The 22990-nt window shown below is 53.9% G+C and overlaps 1 long non-coding RNA gene across 3 annotated transcripts; it reads left to right on the top strand.

The window, feature by feature from the left end:
* The first annotated feature begins 14863 nt into the window (after positions 1-14863).
* Positions 14864-21018, top strand: LOC141747390 (uncharacterized). Of its 3 annotated transcripts, XR_012588712.1 has the most exons (5): positions 14864-14960; positions 16693-16842; positions 17692-17781; positions 19730-19921; positions 20445-20994. It is a non-coding gene; the product is annotated as an uncharacterized LOC141747390 (long non-coding RNA). The 3 variants fall into 3 exon arrangements; XR_012588711.1 differs by lacking the exon at positions 14864-14960 and having other exon boundaries at positions 15985-16842; positions 17692-17832; positions 20445-21018; XR_012588710.1 differs by lacking the exon at positions 14864-14960 and having other exon boundaries at positions 15985-16842.
* The last annotated feature ends 1972 nt before the right edge of the window (positions 21019-22990 follow it).

Consider the following 22990-nt stretch of genomic DNA (forward strand, 5'->3'; position numbering starts at 1 on the left):
ACAAGCTACAGAGAAAGCAGGGATCAGGGCTGGAGCTCCATCTCTAACACAGGTTGCCAAAAGTAGTGCTAGGGTGGTGTGGTCCCGTGGTGACCCTCGCATTGCTGGTCCCCCTCCAGCCATACTGGCTGTTTTGGGGTATCTAGGGGGTGTCCTTCTCCATGCACAGCTCTTTCTCTGCCCAGGGCAGGCATGCTGCTATGGCCAGCCTGAAAAAAAAAAAAAAGAAAGAAATACTGCAGAAGAAAAAAGGTAATTTTGATAAATATCGCTCTCCCCTTCAGGCTCTTGAGGTAGGGGATAACTGTTGTCAGGGAAAAATATAACAAACTGCCCTCTCTACTCAGATCGGTGAGTAACGTGGTCTCTTGGGCTGGTTTCTCACTGCAGCAGAGCTCTGTGCTGAAGATGCAGTCAAGAAAAAGCCTTGTAGGATGCCGTATAGTAGGAAAGCACAAAGTCACACAACCTGGGTGAGAAAACGGTGATTTAAGAAAAACTTGTCACAAAATCTGCAGCATGCAGGTAAGTGCTTTTTTTTTTTTTTTTTTTTTTAGTTTTTTCTTTGTGAAGTCCTCCCTTTTCCCTCGTAGTCCCTGGACTGATCTGAGATCTGCCCGGTATTTTTCCCTGGTTACCAGTGTTGGGATGAACACTGTGTTGCGCACCCATGGAGGAGCAATCGTGGTGGGGAGCCCAAATAATACCCTGTCCCCACTCCTCCCGGGCCCATTGCAGGAGCTCTCAGAGGCATAAAGGCAGACAGGAACCCAAATTACAGCCCCAGAGGAGGGGGACACCCTGGGGCTGTCTCAGGAGACTCCCAGCCCCATGGGCCATCAGGATGATGCAGCTGGACCAGATCTCCAGAGCTCTTTTGACACTGATGTCCCTGCTTTTTGGGGATTCCCAAGGCCAGCTCCTGGGGGTCTGTGCCGCAACCGCGCTGGGTCTGTGGCACCTCCAGGTGACAGCAACTGGGAAGACTGGGATCCAGGGGCAGCTATTGGGTAGGCTGCGTGTCTGAGGCTACGTGGGTGGGAAACGTAGGAAATAACGCTGCAGCATTTAGCAATGGCACAGGAAATCTCAGCGCCAGACCTGACAGGAGGGGAAGGTGATTTTGCTCTCGGACAAGTCTGTCTTCGCTTATTCACACTCTCCTTCGTGGCCATGTGCACACGAGCACCAGGGCATGTGGCCAAGTGGCCCGTCCAGCAGTCAGTGTGTGTCTAAATGGGGACAAAGGACACCGGCTCTCAGCTCCCCTCGAGTCTCCTGGGCTGCAGTTAGATTGGTGATGCTGTGCTGGTTTTTGCCGTGGCTTTTTGCATCCTTTAGGACCCAGCAGCGGCGATGTGAGCTCGGACACCCGAGTTAATCTCAGCATCCTGGACTGTGAGCGTTACCGATCTCTTGCGATAAGTCACTGCAGCCCTAAAGTGGAGGTGGCAGTGACCTACAAACCCAGGCCTGCTCCTGGAAATCTCCTGCCTCGGGTGGGTAATCTCAATTTTAAACTGTGCAGCCTCTTAGAAAAGATCAGCTGAGAAGCGTTTAACAAGTATAGCTGGAAACCCAATTCCTTTTCTAAAGGATAAACTTCTGAACTGCAGATAATTACCACTCTTCTCCTCCCTTTCACGGCATCTTCTATCTTAAGCTGTAGAAACAGTATGTAGGTGCTTTCAAGTGTAAAATCAGTGAATGTCTCTTGGTGTGGCTGTTAAAAAAAAAAATAACACCTTTGTGTTTCCAGCTGATGAACCCAAGGCAGAGGGAGCTGGAGGTGTGTGTTCCCGTTCAGCAGGTGAGTCACCAGCAGAGCCAAGGGCAGTGCTTGCCACCAGGGCCTTGCTCCATGGCAGTTCAGAGCGGTGGGGCTGGTGCTCACAAAGCCCGGATGCTGGCGGGTGACACAGCCCCGGTTTGGGACACTTCTGCTGGCCGCATGCTGCTGGGCAGTTGCGTGTTCGTTAGCTGCAAACGAGCGTATTAGCCACATACACAGCCCTAGAGTAGCGTAGACCTGGAGGTGCTCGGCGGGACTGAAGCGCAGCTGCCTTGGGGCATCTGCGAAAGGTGGCTCTGTGTGGAGAAGGTGGCGTGTGTGCTGGAGGGTCCCCGCAGGGACAGTCCCCTGCAAGCTGGGTAGCAGCCTTCCAGTACCTAAAGGAGGCCTGCAGGAAGGATGGGGAGGGACTCTGGATCAGGGAGTGTAATGGTAGGACAAGAGGTTTCAAACTGAGAGAGGGGAGATTTAGATTGGATATCAAGAAGCAATTCTTTCCTGTGAGGGTGGTGAGGCACTGGAACAGGTTGCCCAGAGAAGCTGTGGCTGCCCCATCCCTGGAGGTGTTCAAGGCCAGGCTGGATGGGGCTTTGAGCAGCCTGGTCTAGTGGGAGGTGTCCCTGCCCAGGGCAGGGGGTTGGAACTAGGTGATGTTCAAGGTCCCTTCCAATCCGAACCATTCTATGATTCTATGGAGGAGGGCCAGGCCTGGGTGGCAGAGGCAGGCTGGCGTGTCCTGCCAAGCAGCAGGCAGCAGATGGCAATGTATCCCTGCGAGAACTGCAGGCAGGGAGGCAGGCAGGCAGGGATGCAGGTAGATGCTTGCTGTGCTGACAGCTTAGGGCCAAGGGACAAAGTGACCCCCTTGGCAGTGACTCTAGCTTCTTTAGCAGAAGCTGGAGAGCTTCAAGCACCATTGGGTGCCTGGTAGAGGTGCTCTTTGGCCCCAGGCTACCTCAGCTCCCTGCTCCCTGTGGCCACCCGGGCAGGAGAGGAGAGTGAGGGGCAGGCAGGGGCACCCCTTTCTGCCTGCTGCCCTCCCGTCCTGCCTGGCAGAGGCTGATGTGGGGCTGCCCACACCGGACTGGTCACAGTTGGAGTAGCCCAAAGACATAAAATAGCCCAGACTGGCTCTTGCCAGGCCTTGGGGGGAGCACAATTTTGATAACTGTGGAAACTGAGGCAGGGAGTGCGCCTGTGAGCAGGTACTGGAAGACGCCATGGAGCTGGTCAGCTGTCGTTTTTAGCAGTGGGGTGAAGCTGCTCCCACATCTGAGCCTTGCTAAAGGCTTGGCGTGGCTGGGACACGAGCTTCAGCAGGGTGTCGTGCCTCCTTTCCCTGACCCACCCCGGTGCCAGCAGTTATTTCCAGGGTGCAGCAGGCTGGTGGGCTTGGATGGCCACATCTCCTCCCCATGCTCAGGGACTGCTCCTTTGCCCCGCAGATCCCCCCTAGAGGGAAAGCTGCTGTTCCTTGCAGCCATCGCTGCCTGGCTTGGCCATGTGCCAGGGCCATAGGGCTGTCCCAGAGCCGTACCTTGGGGACTTCGTGCGGCCGTGCACTCTGTATCTGATGGGAGGAGAGCCAGTGCTGAAAACGTTTTCCTCTCCTTTTCTCTGAGAGGCTCCACTCCATCCTTTATCAGGCAGGGCTGCTGAGCTCAGGGAAACGGGAGCTGTTTGTCTGCACGGGGCAGACTCCTGAGGAGTGTCTGTGGGTTTTGCTGACTTTCCCAGACTAAAAACGTGTTGGTGACTGCATCGGTGGTACCGAATATGGGGCATCAGCCCTGGGTGCAGGCAGGAGCTGCCGCTGCAAGTAACACCAGCAGCCAAGGCACCTCATCGTGGGAGTTAATGGAGAAGCCAAAAGGTGCCGAGAGTTAATTTTGAGTTGCCAGAAGGTGCCGAGAGTTAATTTTGAGTTGCCAGAAGGTGCCGAGAGTTAATTTTGAGTTGCCAGGAGGTATACTGTGGGTCTCCTTGGCCTTCCCGTTGCCCGGCTCCATGCCATCTTGGTTTGGGACCAAGCTGTTCCCTGGGGAGCGGGGCACTGAACCACACTCACTGGGGTCCGCCACCCGCTCCCTGAGCAGGAATGCTTTGAATCGGCACAGGGCCATGCTGCTGCTAAAAAAAACCAAATTAATTTCTTCCAGCTGAGAGCTCCTGATTCAGCATTTCTCCTGCCAGCACTTTACAAGGGTGTGCGATAACGAGAAGATACTGTGCGCAGAGGGGTGGCAGTGGTCACGGCTGGGTATCTCCTGATTAGGTGCAATACGGAGATACCGGCTGTGCACTCTCAGCATGCCGAGGCCAGAGGTGGGGTTTGGCAAAAGGGCGCGCATGTCACAGAAACAGGGATGGGTCCTCCTGGTGCCCCTTGTCACCAGCCCTCAGCCGTATCCCCAACTCCGTACTAAAGGATTTGGGCCCCTTAGAAAGTGCTGGTTTTGGAATGCTCCTTAAAAACACTAAGGCTTTATGCTAGAAGGCAGCAGGTCTGGGTGATCTGGACCTAATATCTTACTTTTAGGAGACTTTGTGTGACTTTGCTTTCTTTTTGCATTTACCTGAAGGGTGGCGTTGTTGTCACCTGCTAGCAGCCAGGCTCTGCTGCAGTGGTAGCTGCATTTTAGGGGAAGGAGGAGTGTCCTGGCCCGATACATCCGTGAAACATCGCAAATGGTGCTTGTGAGAGAGAAATCGGACCGAGTGAGAAGTGCTGGGACAGGCGCTGTGTTTTCAGGCTGGGTTCTGTGTTGATGCTGTGTGTGGTTTCGTGTGTTCCTCCCTCTGAAACCATGCTTTGGTTTACAGGAGAGGCTTGACTTGACTCGCATTAGCCCTTGGCTGAGATGCTTGTCTCAGCTGGAGGAGCACCAAGGAGACCGAGGCACGGGGCGAAGGCGCAGAGGGTCTTCTCCGTCCAAGAGGACGTTAAGTGTGGTATGTAACAAGCCAGGGCTGATGACAGCGGGGGGATGCAGGTACCCAGAGAAAGGGACTGGCAGTGCTAGAAAAACCACAGCTAGAAATGGGGAGGAAGGAAACCCTGCCTTGGAATTAAGGTCAAAATTAGATTATATCCTTCTCCACTTGCTTTGTGTCCCGATGGCCTACAAGTCCTGGAAAAACTAATGGAGAAGGAAAAGCAATCAAAACTTGAATGCCTTGCATGTTAGTGGTGACCTTCCCCTGCAACAGAGATAAGGAATATGCAGTCTTTGCAGTCAGGGGAAGGAGAAGATTTCAGTCCAGGGCCAGGATGTGACTATCTAGCTGGACATTGCCTGTGCCACATAAACTTGCTGGGGGTCAGATTGCTGCCAGCGTTATAAACCTCTATCATTCTCTGGACGCCAATAGGCCTTATCTCTTAAAGTGAATCTTATTAACTAGGAGTGGACTTTGCTGCCTGTACTGTGGGCTTTAAACCTCATTTGAGGTTCTTCACCCTCAAATGAATTGGAGAGGGTTTGACAGGGTGGAAGGAAAGAAAAACAAAGTGTTTTCTTCCATTGTGAGCTGCCCTGGGCTGTGGATGTCCTGCCAGCCCCGTGGCTGGGCGCTGCCTCAGGAGCAGCTCCAGGTTTGCTCCAGTGCAACGGTGGGGATCCAGTGTGGTCGGAGAGTTGTGACAAGCTCTCAGCTTCCTCCGTGCTGGAGCAACCCAGATCCATCTCGCCTGCAGGGCCTCAGTAGGGGTCTACCAACTCCAACCAAACCAGTTTGGATGCCCTTTGTTGCCCAAGGTTGGAGCAGGAAGCTGCACTCACTCTGCAGTTTCCCTGGCTGGATCAGAAGAGCTCAGCAAAGACACTGCACACCTGACACTCATCGCAGCTGCTAAGTCCACTAGTATCAGACTTGCAGCTAACAATGCTGGGCTACAGCTAAACTCGCCTACATCCTGTGAGCGGTAACATCATAAGGGACCTTTCTGGGGCTTTGGTTAATGAACATCTATCTTTGTGTTTCCAGGAAGGCTTCTGTAGCAAGAGCAGTAATTCACTGAGGCCCTGGTATGGGTGGTGTCTCCGCTTCACACCTGATCTGGGCGGTTCCTGGTAAGGCTACTCTGCTCCCCAAAAGAGTTTGGGCCACCAGCCTGTCCTCCCCGTGTGGCTGCTTCCCTCCGCTATTTCAAGATAAAGCAGCACATGTCTCTTGGGAAGGGGACCTCTGCTCAAGAGGAAAGGGAACGTTAACTTGGCCCCCACACTGGCTCCTTGTCCCTTAATGCTCTGCCTGTCTCGCCAGGCAGTTCCCCCTCCCCATTGCATTGGGAAAGAGCATTGGCCAAGCCTGGCGGGTGGGACTGCAGAGGGTAGTGAAGATGTCCTGGTTTCTTTAGGTAGCTATAACCTGCAGGTGTGAAGTTGGCTGATGGGACCACCTGGGCCTCTTCTACCAGCTCGGCTTCTCAAACAGCTGCTCCAAGAGCTGTGATTAATGGCAGTTTATCAGCAGAGAGAAAGGTCCTTTCTCTGCCTTGCCTCTGAAGAGCTGGCAGGGAGGTTGGAGGCTTGGATGCCTGTTCAGAGGTTTGCAAATCTGCTGAGCCCTGTGTGCTACTCCTTCCTGCATCTCCCTCGGCAGCTGGATCAGCAGAGGGCACTGCATGTCCATGCTTCATCTGCCTGGGAAGGGAGGGAAGGTCCTCTCCACCCCTCCAGCTCCAGGGCCAGAGGAGGCACGGACCAGCAGCAATTGCTATCTGACCACCAGGCCTCTCCCCCAGCTCCCTGCCAAAAAGCCCTGGGCTGCGGGGCTGCCTCCCTGATGGAAAGATCAGGGCTGATGAAGGAAACCAGGAGGCACTCAGTGAAACAACGGGCAAATTTAGATCAAACGGCAGGAAATCCGCTCTCCAGCAGCGCAGAAGAGCCGTTCTGTGGAAAGCTCTGCTCTGGCAGGAGGTCATCCAAGACAAACATGGAGCCGCCTTCTGGGGCGGACTGGCTGACCAGCAGGATGGGCGAGAGCCGGAGATCTGGGCAGGCGAAGCCGTAAAAGCAGTTTGGCTTTGTGCTCCGCTGTGGTCACCACAGGCGGCCAGGGAGGAGCTCCCACCCTGCCCACGGTGTGCAGGATGGTACCCCCACCCCATGCAGGGAGTGGAAGGAGCTTTTCTCACCATAGCCTGAGGCGGTCTGCTGGATTTTTCTCATCAGGACAGGATATTTATCAGCCTGAGTGGCATCAACATGGTCCCAGTCAGATGTGGTGCAGATCATGTCCTCCTTGGTGAGCTAGGTTGGGGGCTGGTGTTTGGAGACAGGCTTTGGGCTATTCCAATGAGAATATTTGTGTGCAAGCACAGAGCTAAATGTCCAAAAGAGGATGTTCCCATGATGCCCACAGAAGTAGCTGCTTACTGGAGTGAACAGGGAGCCAGATGCTACCTTTTGCATTGCTGTAGCACTGCAGGTTTTGATGTAGTAGTGACTTCTCCTCAGTGGGGGTCTCTGCCTGAAGAGGCAGCAGTAAAGATCAAAGGCTCATGGACTTTCTCGGATGGCGTGGCCTAATGGCTTTCGTGGGGCAGGAAGGGAGAGCGATTGAATTGTGGAGTGTTTCCTCTCCAGCTTCTTCACTGGTTGGAATCTGGGCTTGTCTGAGAGCTCTTGCCCTTGGATAGTGATTTGGCAGCACCTGGGTGACCACCCCATAAACCTCACCTGTCTGGATGGTTTCTGCAGGGCAGGAGTTACAGCTGAAAGAGTGGCTAACCCCAACAGGAGAGCAGGCTTGCACATCTCCAGGAGGTACGTGTGGTTCGAGCAAGCCAAAGGCTTCATTCAAATGTGAGCTGATGTATTTCTAGCCAGTAGAGGCGATTGCTTCCTGGGAACCTGCCTTGGGAGTTCATTTGTTCACTGAAAACCTTTATCAAGAGAGTGAAGGTGATTTTCTGGACTTGTTGATGTCCTCGGGAGATAGCTTGCACAGAGGCTTTCCAAGAGGCTGCAGTCTCAGCTATTGCCCTTTGACAGCAGCAAAGATAAAGATACATGAACCTCCTGCTCAAGGAAGCTCGCTCCTCCTCTTGCGCTGTGTCCTTGAGATTAACGTGCAGTCTGCTGCTTCACGGCTCTGTCCCCAGAAGAAGCAACTGGGGTTTCACACACAGCCTTAACCCCCTGTGAAAGTACTCTGAATTGTTTCTCCTCAGCCACTTGGAACAAGGGCTTGTGTGGAGGTGCCTGCGCTCTGCAAAAGTGCGAGAAAGCATTGGGGTGGAGCTGGTCAATCTGCTCTGACTCTGCAAGCAAGAGGGATGGATCTCATCTTGTTCAGGCTACCTAAACAAGTAGCTGTTGCTCAGGAGAGAAAAGAAAGCTGAGCTAAAACCATGTTCCCTGACGTGATAATGCCTGAAACAGCAGTGTGTTTATGTAGGACTGTAAAGGAGCCAGGAAATGCCGCCAGCCTAGCCGCGAAAGTCCTGGTGAACCTCCTGGAGCCCACAGCCACGGTCTCAGCTCACTCTCTCTGGCAAGCATCAGACCCAAAAGGGAGAGAGGTCTGTAAGTCAGACCAGTTGGGGAGCTCAAGGCTGCACACACCTGACATGAGAAGGGCCCGTGGCAGTGCCAGTCAGCAAAGATGGAAGGAGAGGTGAGCTCCAATGAGCTCTGGACCACGTCCATCCTGCAGGCTTTCCACCCTCATCTCCCACAGCTCCCTCTGGGAGAGGGAGCTGGGTACGCCAGCTTGCAACTTGGGATGCAGTTTCAGAGGCTTTCCTCACATGAAGTGTTGGGAAGAGTTCTGGACTGCTGGGCTCAGAGTCCTTGGGCTGATGAATGCAGATGTGACCTCTGCTCATCACAGGCAACCCGCTGGTACAAGTGCTTCCAGAAACCAATTGTGCTTTGTCTTGGAAACAGGTTGGGTTTGGGTTATTTTATTTCCACTGGTCCCCTTAGGAGATTACTCTGGGGACCTTCCCTCTCAATTGTTAGGAATCTTCTACAGATTTCCAGCACAAATGCATCTGTGGCCGGCTTTTTCCTCATTTGTTGTTGAGCCAGAGGACAGTGCTGGCACAAACAGCTCTTCTCCCTGCCTGTACTCTTCAATGTTGATTTGAAATAAGTCTTTCTTTGGCCTTGGGTTTCAGAGGGATGCATTTCAAAACCAGAAATAAACGGGCTTGAAATATTTCCCATAATTTTGCAAGATCTTGACCCTCTGATAGCAAGATTAGAAGAAAGATAACAACAAAATCAGCATTCAGGCTGGAACCACTATTGTTAAATAGACAACACTGTAAAGGCAGTACTTCTTGTTTACAATTGAACTCATGAATTTTTAGATATTAATGTATGAGGGATTGAGTAAACAACCATTGTGCCTCCAAGGAATGAGTCCCAGGCTTGTCCTGAGCTGGAATACTTTGTACTTTCCTGATTGCCTTCCAAGAATTTCAAATTACTTTGTAACAGAAAAACAAGCCTGCTTCACCAGCCCTTTGCAAGGTTCTGGGGACAGCCTTAATTCCTCGGCGCTGTTGATGTGGCTGGTTCTGGGGCAGAGCCTGCGCAGCTGGGTACCGTGGGATGCTGAGCACGTAGGTGTGCGTAGGTAGGTGGGGACTACATGTGAAGAATAAACTGCTCAGGTCAGGAGGGTCAGCGTGGGTGTATTAAAACCCTGCTGTAGTGTGCAGATCTGCAAGCAGTGTGCAGCCCTGTCAGCCCCCGTTTAATGGGCACGGAGACATCGGGGACACTGGCCTAGCAATCCTCTGACTTTCACGGAGAAGGAGAGGTGAAGAGACTGCTGGGAAGTCACATAGGAGGTCAGGGTGAGAGCCAGCAAGAAAAGGACTCTGCTTGTCTAACCCACGAGCCTTTCAGGAGGGCTAGGATGCTCTTGGGCATGGGTCCGTGGGAACAGCCTCCAAGGACCAAGTGACAAAGGGACGTGCAGGCAGGGCATGGCCTCCCACGCACTGGAGAGACCATGCCGTCCTCTCCAGGGAAGCTGCGGACCATGTTATATACTCATGGGCTTACCAGGGTGTTTCTGAGCATGGTGGCCCTGACACCACAGACTATGGTGCACTTGCAAATTGTCCCTTGTTTCTGGTTGTCCTATGCTGAGCCAACCTGTTGCTTAGAGCCCCTCCAACCAAAAATAACACTTGGGACCAGAAACCAGCCTGCTAATGTCCCTGCCAGCCCTGGGCTGACCCAAGTTTGGTTAGTTTCTGAGCTGAGACCGACAACCAGAAATAGAGACAACTTTCCGCTGGTGCTGGTGGCTGAGGATTGCAGATAGGACGTGCGACAAAGGCAGACGATGGCCTGGCAGCCTTGAGGTAGTCCTGTCTTGGCCGTCATGGCCAGCACTTGAGTAAAGCAGGCAGGACAGATCCCTCGCTACCTGGGTCGTTCTTGGGTTTGGTTTCCAAGCCGGCAGCCTGGAGCTGTGGAAAGAGTCATGAATTTGGGTTACCAAACCATCTGCTGGCTGCATTTTAAAAAGCAATTAAGGCAAAATTGTTTCCAGCCCTTCTGTTTGCAAGATGTAGTCGAAAGAGAGATAGCCAAGCCAGGATTTGCCTGATCCTGCCGCAGCTCCAAGTGTGCGTTAATTTGATCTAAACCCTCTGCTGTGCACGCTGCAAAGTGAGGAGTTCCCTACTGAGGGCTCGGCCATGTGCAGGTAAACGGTTTGAATGACAGTGAAACCCAGGAAAATGGCATTTTGGTACTCTTTTTTTTTTTTTTTTAATTATTGCTTTTTATCAGATTAAACAGCGTTAAAAAAAATGTGTAGGAAGTAAAGAATACTTTTACTTGGTAGAGGATGATAGCATGTTGCTGAGGATTGATGGATGGCAGATCTAGGTGGTGTTGGATGGAGCTGCTGAAGGGGTTTGGGGAGCTTTTCCCAGAGTACCCCACAGGGCAGGGGAACTGGTGTGTCTGGATGGGTGGTGGGGACACGGGGCCCTTGAGAGACGCCTCCGCTCACACACTGACCCTCTAAAGCATGAAACTTTGCTTTCTTCCTTTTCCCGTGGTGAAAGGCATGCAAAGAGAGGGGGAAAAAAAATAAAAGAAGGGGTAGGGATGAAAAGAGAAGGTAGGCTGACATTGTTCTTCCTTGTCCTTTGGCAGCTGTCACTCGGCCAAATCAGAGAATCACCTGTGTTGGAGGGGAAGGTGAGGCCATGCCTGATGATGAGGGGCATATATGCAGAGGATTTAATGTTCTTTCCTGGGTGCTTTTATGTCCGCAGGGTTTTCATTCCTGTTCTGCTGAGAGGCCATGCCCAGGAGAGATGATGAAATGAGTCCTTATAACCCGTGCAGGGCATGTGTTTGGGGACACCCTTACCCCTGGGGACTGCTTGACAGCCAAAGGTGACAGGATCAAGATACCCTTACAGAAAGCAGGGACAGTTTGCCCTGGTGCTTCAGGCTGTGCTTGGAGAGGACACACACCTGTGCCACCCGTGCCGAACCTCCTGTGACTGCCCCTGTGATGCTCTGGGTGCAAAGCAAAGAGAAGTGAGGTCTCATGTTACGGAGCTCCAATTGGGGCTGAAGCATCTCCCTTTTCCAGCAGGAGAAGGTAACATGCCCCAGTGATGGGTCTTGAGGAGGATGGGATGGGGTGGGATGGTGGTGGCTTATGGTGCTGGGTTGTGTCTGGGGGCTGTGGGATGGCATGGGGACAGACCGGCTTCTCTGTCACCCACCCCCCGTGCCCTACCATGCCGACAATCATGGTTGTGTATCGAGGGGCTTACCCAGGTCTCATATCTTATTTGATGGAGGGGGCCAGGGGGGAGAAAAACCCCAACAGGCTGGCAAGGAGGCAGGAGAGGGGTCTTCCATGACGAGCGGAGCTGGCAGCGCAGCTGCAGGGTCCCAGAGAGGCATCCCTGGGGCAGCTGCTCGGTTTACAAGAGAAAAAAAGCCCCAAACGCAGTGCCAGGCCGAGCCGGCAGCTTATGTAAGAGCTGGCAGCGGGGCCGGCGGTGCGGAAACCCAACAGGCTGCCAGCGGGGTGCAATCGCCTTTGATTTTTCTCCTGTTTGCTCAGCAGCTTTCATGCAGCGGGGGAGCGGGGCGAGGGCGCGAGATTCCTGCACACTGAACTCCTCTGTTTCTCTCGGCAGGATAAACAGGACATAAAACAAAGCCCCGAGCCAGCCCTCGCCTCCGAGGCAGCGTGCTGCCAAACCCCGTGTGCTCCCTGGGGAGCTCCATCCGGGGTGCCTCAGCTTGGGATGCGGGGAGATGATGGGAGCCCACCCCCCCCAGCCCCGGGTGAGGGTCGCCCCATAGCATTGGTGAGGAGCAAGCAGGAAAAAGGGGGCAAAGCTCCCTGGGCAGGACTCAACGGCAAGTCCCATGGCCCTGGGGAGATGAGGGTGTGTGCTCCAGAAGTGACTCCAGGCTGCGGACACTGGCTTCTTGCTGGGTGTCCCCTGCAAGGGTTTTGCTGTGACCCGGCTACCCACCAAGGGAGTGGGACTGAGCCCCGTCTGATGCAGTGGGGCAAGGAAGGGGTTGAACACCGGTCCTCTCTACATGGGGTTTCACTGCTCCCTAAAAGCTGGGCTGCTTTATTTGTAACCTCCCCTAAGGAGTAATTTCCAGGCTGTCTTGCCCCCATGCTAGATGCCTGTCAATGGCAGAGGGTGATGGGGCTGACCTCAGCCCTTTCCCAACGCAGTATTAGCTAAGCTGCCCCCCGCCCCAGAGACAACCTGGCCCAAGCCTGTGCCAGCTCCCCAGAATTTCCACAGAGCCATGATTTCCCCACTGCCAGCCTGCTGCAGGGCAAGGTGAGAAGGCAGAGAGCAAACACTCACTGCTGGGGTTTGAAACATTCCCAAGAGCTTCAAGTGGGGTTTGCTCTGGAGCAAAGCGTCCTGTAACCACCGCGAGGTCACTTGGTTGGGGAAAAGCATTGGCCGAGCGCGAGGCTGCAGCAAAGCTCCTAGGAAACGCTAAAGCAACACGAAGGGAGGATGGTTTGGTGCTGCACCTCTGTCCTGGTGGTCTGTCCTGCTGGCTCTGGTGGGTGGCGAGGTCCTCTCTCCCCTGAGTTGCCCTGCCCCAGCCCTGCCACACTCCTTGTGCTGCTGTGTGCCGTGGCACTGCCGACTTCTGCTCCCAAAAGGAACAGCCCTGGCAGGGGAAAAAGCTACCTGGGCAGAAAGCCTTTTTTCCTGGCCGGGATCTGTGAGGGGGGGTTCTCAGCTGCACACATAAAAACCCATTCAAAATGCAGAGGTGGGAAAGGCAGGTGCTGCCCGCCGCAGCGCTGAGCCTGGAAAGCCGGGCTGGGGTGACCTTCAGGGGCTCATTCTTGTGCTCAGATGGGAAGAACAAGCCGGTGGCTGGAGCTGTAGGAGGGCTGGGGGTTAGGGAAGGCTGGGGAGGTATGTGGGGCTGCCTCCCCGTGCAGCCACGCCAGCCTTGGGCAGGGGAGGCTCGAGGAGCAGCATGCCCAGGTGCCTGCTCCAGCTGATGGTTTGTGGGTGCTGAGCACTCCTGAGGGTGCCAGCATCTGGCAGAGCTGAGGTGTGCTCCTCCGAAACCACTGGGATCTTGGCAAGGGTGGGGGGATGCAAACCCTGGGTCCACTTATCCAAACCTCTTGGCCTGGGGTTTTGTGAGAGCTGCCTTTCCCATGGGATTCCCACTTTGGACTTGATGGGTTGGAAATACTGCAAGAGCAGCCCTTTTTCTGGTTTTTGGTTTGTTGTTTTGGGTTTTGGTTGGGTTTTTTTTGCCCCTCCTGATGTTTGTGTCTTTCCACTTCCGTCTCTGGCCAAGACGCAGGAGCCAGGCACACCCAGAGGGAGGAAGAACCAAAGCGCCCTCAACCCGCAGGAAAACGGGGACAGAAAGCAAATGCGGCGGCGGGGAGCGAGGAGGAGGGTTTGCTTGATGGCTCCGGCCAAGGGACGGCTCTCCTTGGGGAAATCCATGGGCTCGAAGGCGGGTATTGTAGCTCCGATTCGGCGCCCCATCCTCTTGCTCTTGCACTGACGCTGGTTGTCCACGGGAGAGGTGAGGAGAGGCTGCACGTGGGGTGCACGCAGGGCTCGACACCCTCCCGCTTCCCAGCCCAGCGGTCGGGTCTGCCTGGCCCCGCTTGGAGCAGCGATACAGGCTCAAGCTGCACGAACTGAAAAGGCTCACGCTCTCAAAAAGCAGCACGGGATCAAAGCTTTCTAAACACTCAGGGCATTTGGCCCGGGAGGTTTTGTTCCGACTATTTATAGCAGTTGGGGCCAGGCGAGTTCAGAGTTGGAGGCAAACTTTTCCAAAGCTGGGGGCCATTTGGATGAGGGAGGGGGAAAGGGAGTTTCAGCCAGGCCTGTTTCCAGCAAACGTTGACTCCTTCCCTTAGGTATGTGTTGCTATCCATGACACACTAACAACAGCTCCGCGCAGAAGTGCCTGGCTGGGCCTGTAAAGATTGAAACAAAAATGTGAATTGGCTGGAAAGGAGAATGTGAAATAGAGAAAGTTTCCAAAGAGCAAAGCTGTGGCAGTTGAAAGTGAAAACTTTTCCTTACCAGCTTGTTTTCATCCTCTGGTCAACATCCTTCAACTACAAATACACTCGTATTGTTTTCCAGGGGAAAGCTGACTGTGATTTTAGGGCAGAAAGACCAAGGTATGGCTTCCTGAAGCATATGCCATGCTTAGAAATGGAGAGCGGGGGCACGGGGGGTTCTTTTTAACTTCGAGGTGAATTTTTTTTTTGCACCGTCACTAAAGAACGTGTCGTTTGTCTGTGCTACTCCCTGTAGGCAAATCCAGGCTTAAACTCTGGCGAGCTAAACCAACCATGCTCCCCTTGAAATCATGTCACGTTTGAAGCTGTAGCCCTCGCAGAGCAGCAAGGCAGAAGCTGGGGGTTCTCCTGTCTGCCCAGTGAATTGTGCTAATGATGGTGTTTAATGGTGAGGTGCATGAGCAGCATGCTTTAGATACACGCCACAGCTTTTGGCGTGCTTAGATCCGCTCTCTTGACTTTAGGCACTCAGTATAGGTTATAAAAATATCTCTCTCATTACCAGGAGCTTCCCAGCATGCTGTCAAATCTCTGCTGCTCTGTAGGAGCAGCATCTCGGAGCTTACTTCTCCCTAAGGAAAGGGTGCAATTAGCTTGGCAGGTAATTATAATCAGCCTAATGGGGGGATGGCTCGAGGGAAGTGGGTTTGGCACCTGGGTGGTGTCCAGCCTGGGTGGGCTGTTATGGTGAGCAACATCAATGCTCTCCCTTGGTGAGGGTGGCGCTGGTTTTCTGCGTGCTGCTCCCCGCTGTAGGAGCTGGGTGCTGCATCAACAAACACAGCCCAAGTCCATCACGTGTGTGCCTCGGGTTGTTTTCAGAGAGAGAAATCCCACAGCTGGAAGGTTTCCTTTCATCTCTGACGTGCCCACCAAAGCCTGTCCTCTGGTGCGGAGGATGCCTGTCCTTGCTGCAGGTGGAGAAGCCAAATTGTTACTCTTTAGGGAAGGCTGCAAGGTCTACAATGGATTTTAAAGAACAAAATGATCTGTATGTGGTTGGAGAGGTGGGATGAAGGTGGGTCATACATGAGGTGGCCATGGCTGATGTTGCAAGGGGAAGCGTCAGGCAGAAGGGAAGGTTCCCCCTGAAGTTCCTTAGGCCTTTCTTGTTTCATACTTCTATGAATGACTCCAAAAGAGTAGAAGAGCAATGCTGGTATGTGTGGATGAGGCAGAGCTGGAGGATGTCAGTGGTATAGAGGAGGTTATAGGTGTTTTTAAGAGAGAGCTGGATGACCTAGAAGACGGGAGCAATGACGATTGAGATAGGAAGCTCGGCAGTATAAAACACAAGGTATTTGAGCTTGAGGAGCAACAACATATAAGATAGGACTTCATATTTTCCAGAGGTGGCAGGGTAGGGCTTTAGACTGTCCACTGATCTCGCGCAGTACCTCTGAGCCACTGCCCGAAGGCTGCCATGCAAAAAGCAGCTGCAGGCCTAGGGGACTCTCATGACAAGGCCTCTCAGTTGACTTTAAAACCCTCGGGGCAAGAGGCACCAAGCCCTCCGCTGGAACTGTGGGTACAACTCTGATCATCCTTTCCCAGAAAAAAGTTAGTGTGGAGCAAGTGCAAAGTAAATCCACCATTCTGGTTGCTCCAAGGGTGAAATAGGTGTGAGGGCCAGACGTGGTTGTCCTTCTGCCATCTTGGTTTTTCAACGTAGTGAATACAGGCTCTGAGCCCAATTTCCACCCCTATCCAGCAGAAGAAAATGTTCTCCTTTTTGCCTCCTAATGATGATGATGATGATGACGACGACCGTTCACCACCTGTTTCGTATGTGTCTTCACTATGAAAGACTGTTCTTGTGTTTGGTGCTAATGTTCCCAACTCTTGGCTTGGAAAGGGTATGCTGGCCAACCGGACAGTCATTCGTTTCACTCAGAGGCTGTCTGTTCTGCAATTAACAGACAAAATGCCCATCACTGTGGTTGGAAAGAGGTTTTAATTAAAATCCCTTGGCCACCTTGGCCAGATTGTGGAGGGAATGGGAAGAGGGCAGAAGGCCCAGGTCAGTGTCTTGGATCACCCTAGGAGAGTGTCCACTGAGCTGAGGCTGAACACAAGGAAGGACCTGGTTTATAATTGCATGGTCTTTTTTTTTTTTTTTTTCCCCTCAAGTGACCTGCCCAATGGACAATTGCAAGCTGATAGGAGCACAAATACTGCCAACCAAAAGTTGGGATAGGTCCACAGGTCATTTCAGTCCTAATGAGAAACCATGAATAGAAGCTCACATCACACAAGTGAAAAACACCTCATCTTCTTCTCTAACGAGCGCGGCTCTCCAAATGCTTTTGTCTTGGACTTTGCTTGTCTTTCAGAGGTGCCCAGGCCTGCATCTTCCAGGCTGGCCTCCAAGCTGCTGTCACCTACCCCATCTTCTCTCTGATGGCCACCAGGAAGTTGCCTCACTCCTCCAGGTAGCCAAGGTGGACCTGCAGCAGCCCTGCGTGTTTACAACAGTGGCATGGGTAAGTGAAGTCCTTGGAGAGTAAGGTACCCCCTCGGGGGGATGTGGTGGGCCCTGGTTGGTCTCCCCCAGGCGGAGGTTGCCCTCCATGTGCTTGCCTGTGATGTGCTGGGCTCTGGACAAGCGGGTATGTTGTTTCACATGTGGTGTTCCCCACCAGTGCTGTAACTGCAGGTGTTACTCTAATGAATGAGTGTCTGCTCCTGCCAATGTCAAAGCCCGTTAATTAACGCAAAGGTCACGTAATAAGCACCAGGAAACTGGAACCAGGATGGGTCCCCGTGTCGTTTGCGTGGTGCGAGTCCTGCTTGCTTCCAGGGTGCCAGCCTGTTTATATTCCCTTTGCTCAGGATGGGGTGATGGATTTTCTGGTTTGCACACTACTGAGCAAGCAAAACTAAGAAATGTAAAAAGCTGAATGGGTGCCAGCCCCACAACTTGTCACTTGAAGTCCAATGCAAGGGTCCTACCAGACTGTGGTACCCCTTGACATGGCACCGGGGCCCTGAAGCTGTGTAGATGCACCTCAAAACATTACTCCAAAATCTCTTTTATTTTTTCTGAGATTGTTAAAGTAACTTTTGGGGGAAAAAGTCCTCCTTGGTTTCATGCACCCAGCCTGGACTCCTGCACCCTTCCTTCAGCGCAGCGCGGACTTTGTCCGGAGGTACCCTAGCCCCTCGCGCGGGAGGATGGAGCAAGCATCTGGCACAGAGAGCTGGGAAAGGATTTTACTTTTTCTCTTGGGTTCTGGCCTGGAGAAATCAATTGGCTTTCACACGTTTTAAGGAAAAAGGAAAAAAGAAAATCCTTTCCTGCTGCCATTTAAGGTTTTGTCTCCTGCTTTCAGGTTTAATTTTGGGCTGTCGAGCTGTGTGGGAGCGCTGGGCAGCTTTGGAGTTTCTCTGCCCGTGCTGGTGATGGAGGAGACGTCGTCCAGGTGAACTCAGGCTCTTCGTCTCGGCTACACCTGCATGTGGCCGGCATGGCTGTAGGTGCCCAGGGTGCCCTGCCTGGCACCCATCCTGCCGGCTGGGAGGGAGAGGGGGCAGTTTGGGTGTCTGGGGCTGGGAAATGGGGAGATCTCCGACAGTGGCTCTGGGGACTAGTCAGCAACGGGCTTCGGGGCTGGGTGAAACATCCTACTGGGATTGGTTTAGCCCCCTTTCAGGTCAGCCACCTGCGCAAACCCAGCTTTTGGGATGAAATTAGCATTTGGGGGCAGTGGCAGGGGGATTTTTTTTTTACCGCTCTCTGAGAAAAATGCCATTTTTAATGCCCGAGTGTAGCAGACAAAGGGGTTGGCTGCGTTTTCTCCTTTCCTTTCAATCCCCTTTCTGCACAGAGACGTTTTCTACTTCCATACCCTGGTGGGTTGGTTTTTTTTTTTCCCCCTCTTTTTTCCCCTGCTATTTCCCCCTCCCTCCCTCCAAATATCCCCCTGGGGGCACAAGCCCTGCCCCGCTCCCGGGGTGTCCCCCCAGCTCCGTCCTGGCAGGGTGCCGGGGAGGTGCCAAGGTTTGCAGAGGGGCGATGGCAGCGCTTCCTGCTCCCTCCCCGGCAGCACAATGGGGACATTCAGGCAGCCACCGTGTAACCCAAGCGCCAGAGGACCCCCTCTACCCCCACTATCCCCGTGTCGTCGTTCCCCGCCCCCCCCCATCGCTGTCTCCCAAATAGCAGCGTGCGACAGAAAGCAGCTGACGCCGTGTCCCAGCGCGCCGGCGGAGGCGAACTGGAATCCAGCATCACAAAACAAGCCCTGTGCATGCTCCCTTCCCGACGCAGGCGCGTGTGTTGGTGTCCCCCCCCCTCCTTCCATCCCCCCAAAATCTCCCAAGTCTGCCCAGTAACACCAAACTGGGCTCCTTTTCCCACCCCCTTGGCCAATCCGCACGCTGCCAACAGGCCAGGGCCCCTCCGCTGCCGAGATGCGAAGGGCAGGAGCTGGTGGAGTTTGCAGGGAACGGCATGTTTTTTCCCTTCTCCAATGCTTCTTCGTCCCGAGCTGCTTGTTTTTTAATTCAGGGCCGGAGGGGAGGTGTGGATCGGAGCTTGGAGGCAGCCCCCATGCTTTCCTAGGAACGCAGCCTACCCTGCCTTCCCCCCCGAAAAAAAAAAAAAAAAGAAAAAAAAAAAAAAAAAAGATGGGATTTCATTTCAGCTCAAGGAAGCCTTGTTTTTAATCGCAGGCAGATCAGCGGGTTTTTTTGGGGGTGGGACAAAGGAGAAAGGAGGGGGTGGCAGAGCAAGGAAAGCAGGGCTTCATCCTCCCCAGGTCCAACCAGATCTTTTCAGCCTTTCCTGCCTGCTCCGAGGGTGGGTTCCAACCCCCCCTCGCCCCCCGCCTTTGCTGTTTTTCCTCGTCTCTGACTCTGTGCTTGCAGCAGCTGCTGTGTTTGCGGAGCGGGAGGCTGGGCTGGTGTGAATCCAGGGGTCCTGGAGTGCTGGAGGGTGATTGATGGTGGCCACCAGTTGGGCTCCAGCCTGCTGCCCTCCAAACCTCCCCAGGAAGTTCAGGGATGAAAACACCGAACATGCCAGGTTTCGGGGGATTTAACTGGAGGAGGGGAGCTGTCGGTCCCTGTGCCTCTTCCCTGCATCAGGGCCTTTTTGCAGGTCCCATGGGTTTAGCGGCCACGGAGCATGAACTGATGGTTACCGGGCGCAAAGTAATAAACACGTTTTGGTCTCTTCTGGTGTATTTGTGGGGCAGCACCTCAGAATGAGCTTACCAAGGTTGTGAGCCACGCTTTGAGTCCAGAGGCATATCCAATGGTACATCCGATGCCCATCCCTGATGTAAAGTGTGGGTGTTTGGAGCCAGGGCCAGCAGGATGATGTGTCCCACGTTGACCAGGATAACGTGTCCCATGTTGCCTCCTCAGATGCACAGTTGTGCGGAGATGCAGAAGTGCCCGCTGAGAGATGGAGGCCGACTCACAGCCGCTCTTCCACAGAATCAGAGGAGCTCTGCTGCATCGATGGCAGGGATGCTCCGCTGATTTGCATCCTGCCGAAGCCTTGGCCCAGGAAGGTGCATTAGTGGCTTAGTGCAACCAAATCCTTATGGGATCTCAGTAAGTTGAGGATTTGAAGGTAGAGGCCTTGTTGCTAAGGGTGGAAAGCAAGAGGGCAGGTAACCACACAGCTTATGTCTTGTGGGGAAATCGCTGCCAGCAATACTACCAGCCAGATGGGATTGTCCTGACATCCCAGCATTTTGCAGCCGCCTCCAGAGGAGTGTCACGCTCCCCTGGTCATTTTGGGTGTCGTGCCACAGCATTGAATCACAGAATTATAGAATGGTTCGGGTTGGAAGGGACCTTGAAGATCATCTAGTTCCACCCCCCTGCCCTGGGCAGGGACACCTCCCACCAGACCAGGCTGCTCCAAGCCCCATCCAGCCTGGCCTTGAACACCTCCAGGGATGGGGCCGCCACAGCTTCTCTGGGCAACCTGTTCCAGTGCCTCACCACCCTCACAGGAAAGAATTTCTTCCTGATATCCAATCTAAATCTCCTCTCCTTCAGTTTGAAACCGTTACCCCTCGTCCTATCATTACATTCCCTGATCCAGAGTCCCTCCCCATCTCTCCTGTAGCCCCCTTTAGGGACTGGAAGGGGCTCTACGGTCTCCCCGAAGGACTGATGGGAAGATGGGACAAACATCCTGCTGGCTTCAGGAGCTCTAAACGGCTGGGGAGAAAGCGGCAACCGTTGCAAGCTGGTGCCTTGGGCTGCACCGTTGGGTAAACTTCAGGAACGGAGCGCGTGTGGGGCCGCAGACATCCCGGGGAACAGCAGGCTAAATTGTGCCAGTCTTTGTGGGGCGGCAGGGGGAGGCCGGGGAGGGCGGCGTGTCCCTGTGCATGCTGGTGGTGCTCCACCCCAGGGAGAGGCTGAGCCTGGGGCTTCTTGCACAAACTGTTTGCGCAGGGTGAGGAAAGCCGGAGCCGCAGAGCAGCTCTGGACGTCCCGTGGCAGCTCTCCCGCACCAGCTGCCGGAGCTGGGCAGGGACCGCGCTGCATCTGCCTGCGGGGAACGCCATGAATTACAGCTCCAGAGGGGCATGAGCGGGACCAGCTCAGCCATGCGGGATCTTCCCTCTGCAGGGATGGGGCGGGCAGCACTGGCAAGGGCCATGTTACAGATAAATAAACGGGTGTTATTTCTTAAAATTACTTTGTGGTCTTTTTCTCCTGTGCCCTGCTTCCCTCATCTGTTTCTCAGCCCTTCTCACTGGCTCCACTGAACTATATCAGGACAAACAGTATCCGGCCTGAAAAGCACACACCTTGCATGGATGACGACAGAACGCATCGATTCCTGACTCTGCACACTTCCAGCACACAACCAGAGGAGGAATGCTGGAAGTTTCAAAGCCCCAAGCTTTAACCCTGACAGACCTTTTGAATTACACCCATGGACAAGATCCCCGCAAGGTAATGGAAGAGCAGCCAGGGCCCCACCGGCGAGGACAGGTCGGAAAGCAGAGCTGGGAGGATGGCTGGTGTCAGACGGGTGGAGGACAGATACAGTCTTCTGGTAGATTTCTGGTAGGCAGGATAGACGTTCATCCAGCAAACAGACTGCTCGGTTCACCCATGGGTGCAGAGAGGGAGAGGGCAGGTGCTGGTTGCCCTTGGACTATTTACAGTATTCACTGGGCAAACTGGTTCTCCCGGCCACCTCCACACTCATTCTCAGGCTTGACTGAGAAGTAGGATGCAGGCACAATACATAGGATATCCTATATCACATCACGGTATAGGATAACGTCATGGTCTACAGCTTGCTGTAGAAAACATCTGCCAAAGTACCAGCTCGAGAGCTGGCTTTCATAGAGGATGTTGCAAGAGCTGCAGTGGTAGGAAATTAGCTGGTTTTGTCCAAGTCCCAGAAAAAAAGAGAGAGGGGGTTTTTCATTCCCTCCCCAGCTCAGGTTCAGGTTAGGGATAGGGATGGGCTTAGCAGTAGGATGAGGGTCCCTCCCTGCAGGGCAGCCCGGGATGAGACAACCGGGATAGGGGCTGGCTGGGCTGGAGCTCAGCCTTTTGTGCTGGGTGGGTGGGAAAGGTCTGGCAGGGAGTGGGCAAGGTGGGGGGATACCCAGCTTTGCATCGGGGTTCTGGGAGTGAAAACATGTTCAGGGGGGCGCTGGCTGCAGCATGGCCCTGGGGTTATGGTAATTCCCCCCACTGCTGGTGATTTGAGCTGTACCTACCACGGGGCAGGCGACCCTGCAGCAGGGCGTACCATGCCAGTCCGGGCTGTCAAGGGTGACCTTCCCATCAGTTTTCAAATCTGAGAGATCTCCCTGGCGGAGCGACTCAGTTTTCTCTGGAGCAAAGATAGTCTTCCCCTCCTCCCCCACTGCCGAATACTCTGGCATCGCACCAAATAGCAACGTCAACATGAAATACACCCTCATTTCCTGGGCCTCCTCTTCCCAGCCATCCTCCAACAAAGAGGAGTGATAGAACATCTGCTTTTCTCTCCGCAGCCCTCTTCCAGGGCCAGGTCTTTGTGGCTCTTCAGAGGTGGTGCCAAGAGCTTTGAAATCCATTCAAGGCATAAAGCAAGGCAGCAGCAAGGAGCGAGCAGCAGGAGCAGCGCTGCTGGTGTTGAGCCCTGCCTGCTGCCACTGTCACCCCCGGTGCCCGCTCCAAAGGGCCTCCGGTTTCCCCAGGCTTTTAAGGAGCATCACTGAGGCCACCACCCGCCCATGTTCAGTGCACATGGGGAAAGGACCTGCTCCTATTTCTTTCCTTCCAATGCGGGCACAAAGAAAGGTTGGAATAAGGATGTAGTCTCTGCCCCATTGGCCTGGAAACTGCTGTCCACAGCTATGACATCAAGCCCAATTTATGGGCTAAGCAGGATCGGGAGAAGGTGATCGTCAGAGGGGAATCCCATCAGTGTCTGTCAGACAATTTGCCTCCGGGAACTGAAAGCAAGATGGGATCAAAGGTACATGTGGCATCTGCAGCGCCTTCATTGCACCACCTTCTCATCTCCATCCCACTTCTCTTGCAAAGCAGCTCAGAAGCCAGACGAGCGGCTCTTCGCATCTCGATCCCTGCACCTTGCTGCAGTGACCTTCCCGGGACATCGCTCCCTGCTCCTCCTTGGCTACCAGCAAGGAG

This window comes from Larus michahellis, chromosome 8, assembly GCF_964199755.1.
Source record: "Larus michahellis chromosome 8, bLarMic1.1, whole genome shotgun sequence".
Classification (NCBI taxonomy): domain Eukaryota; kingdom Metazoa; phylum Chordata; class Aves; order Charadriiformes; family Laridae; genus Larus; species Larus michahellis.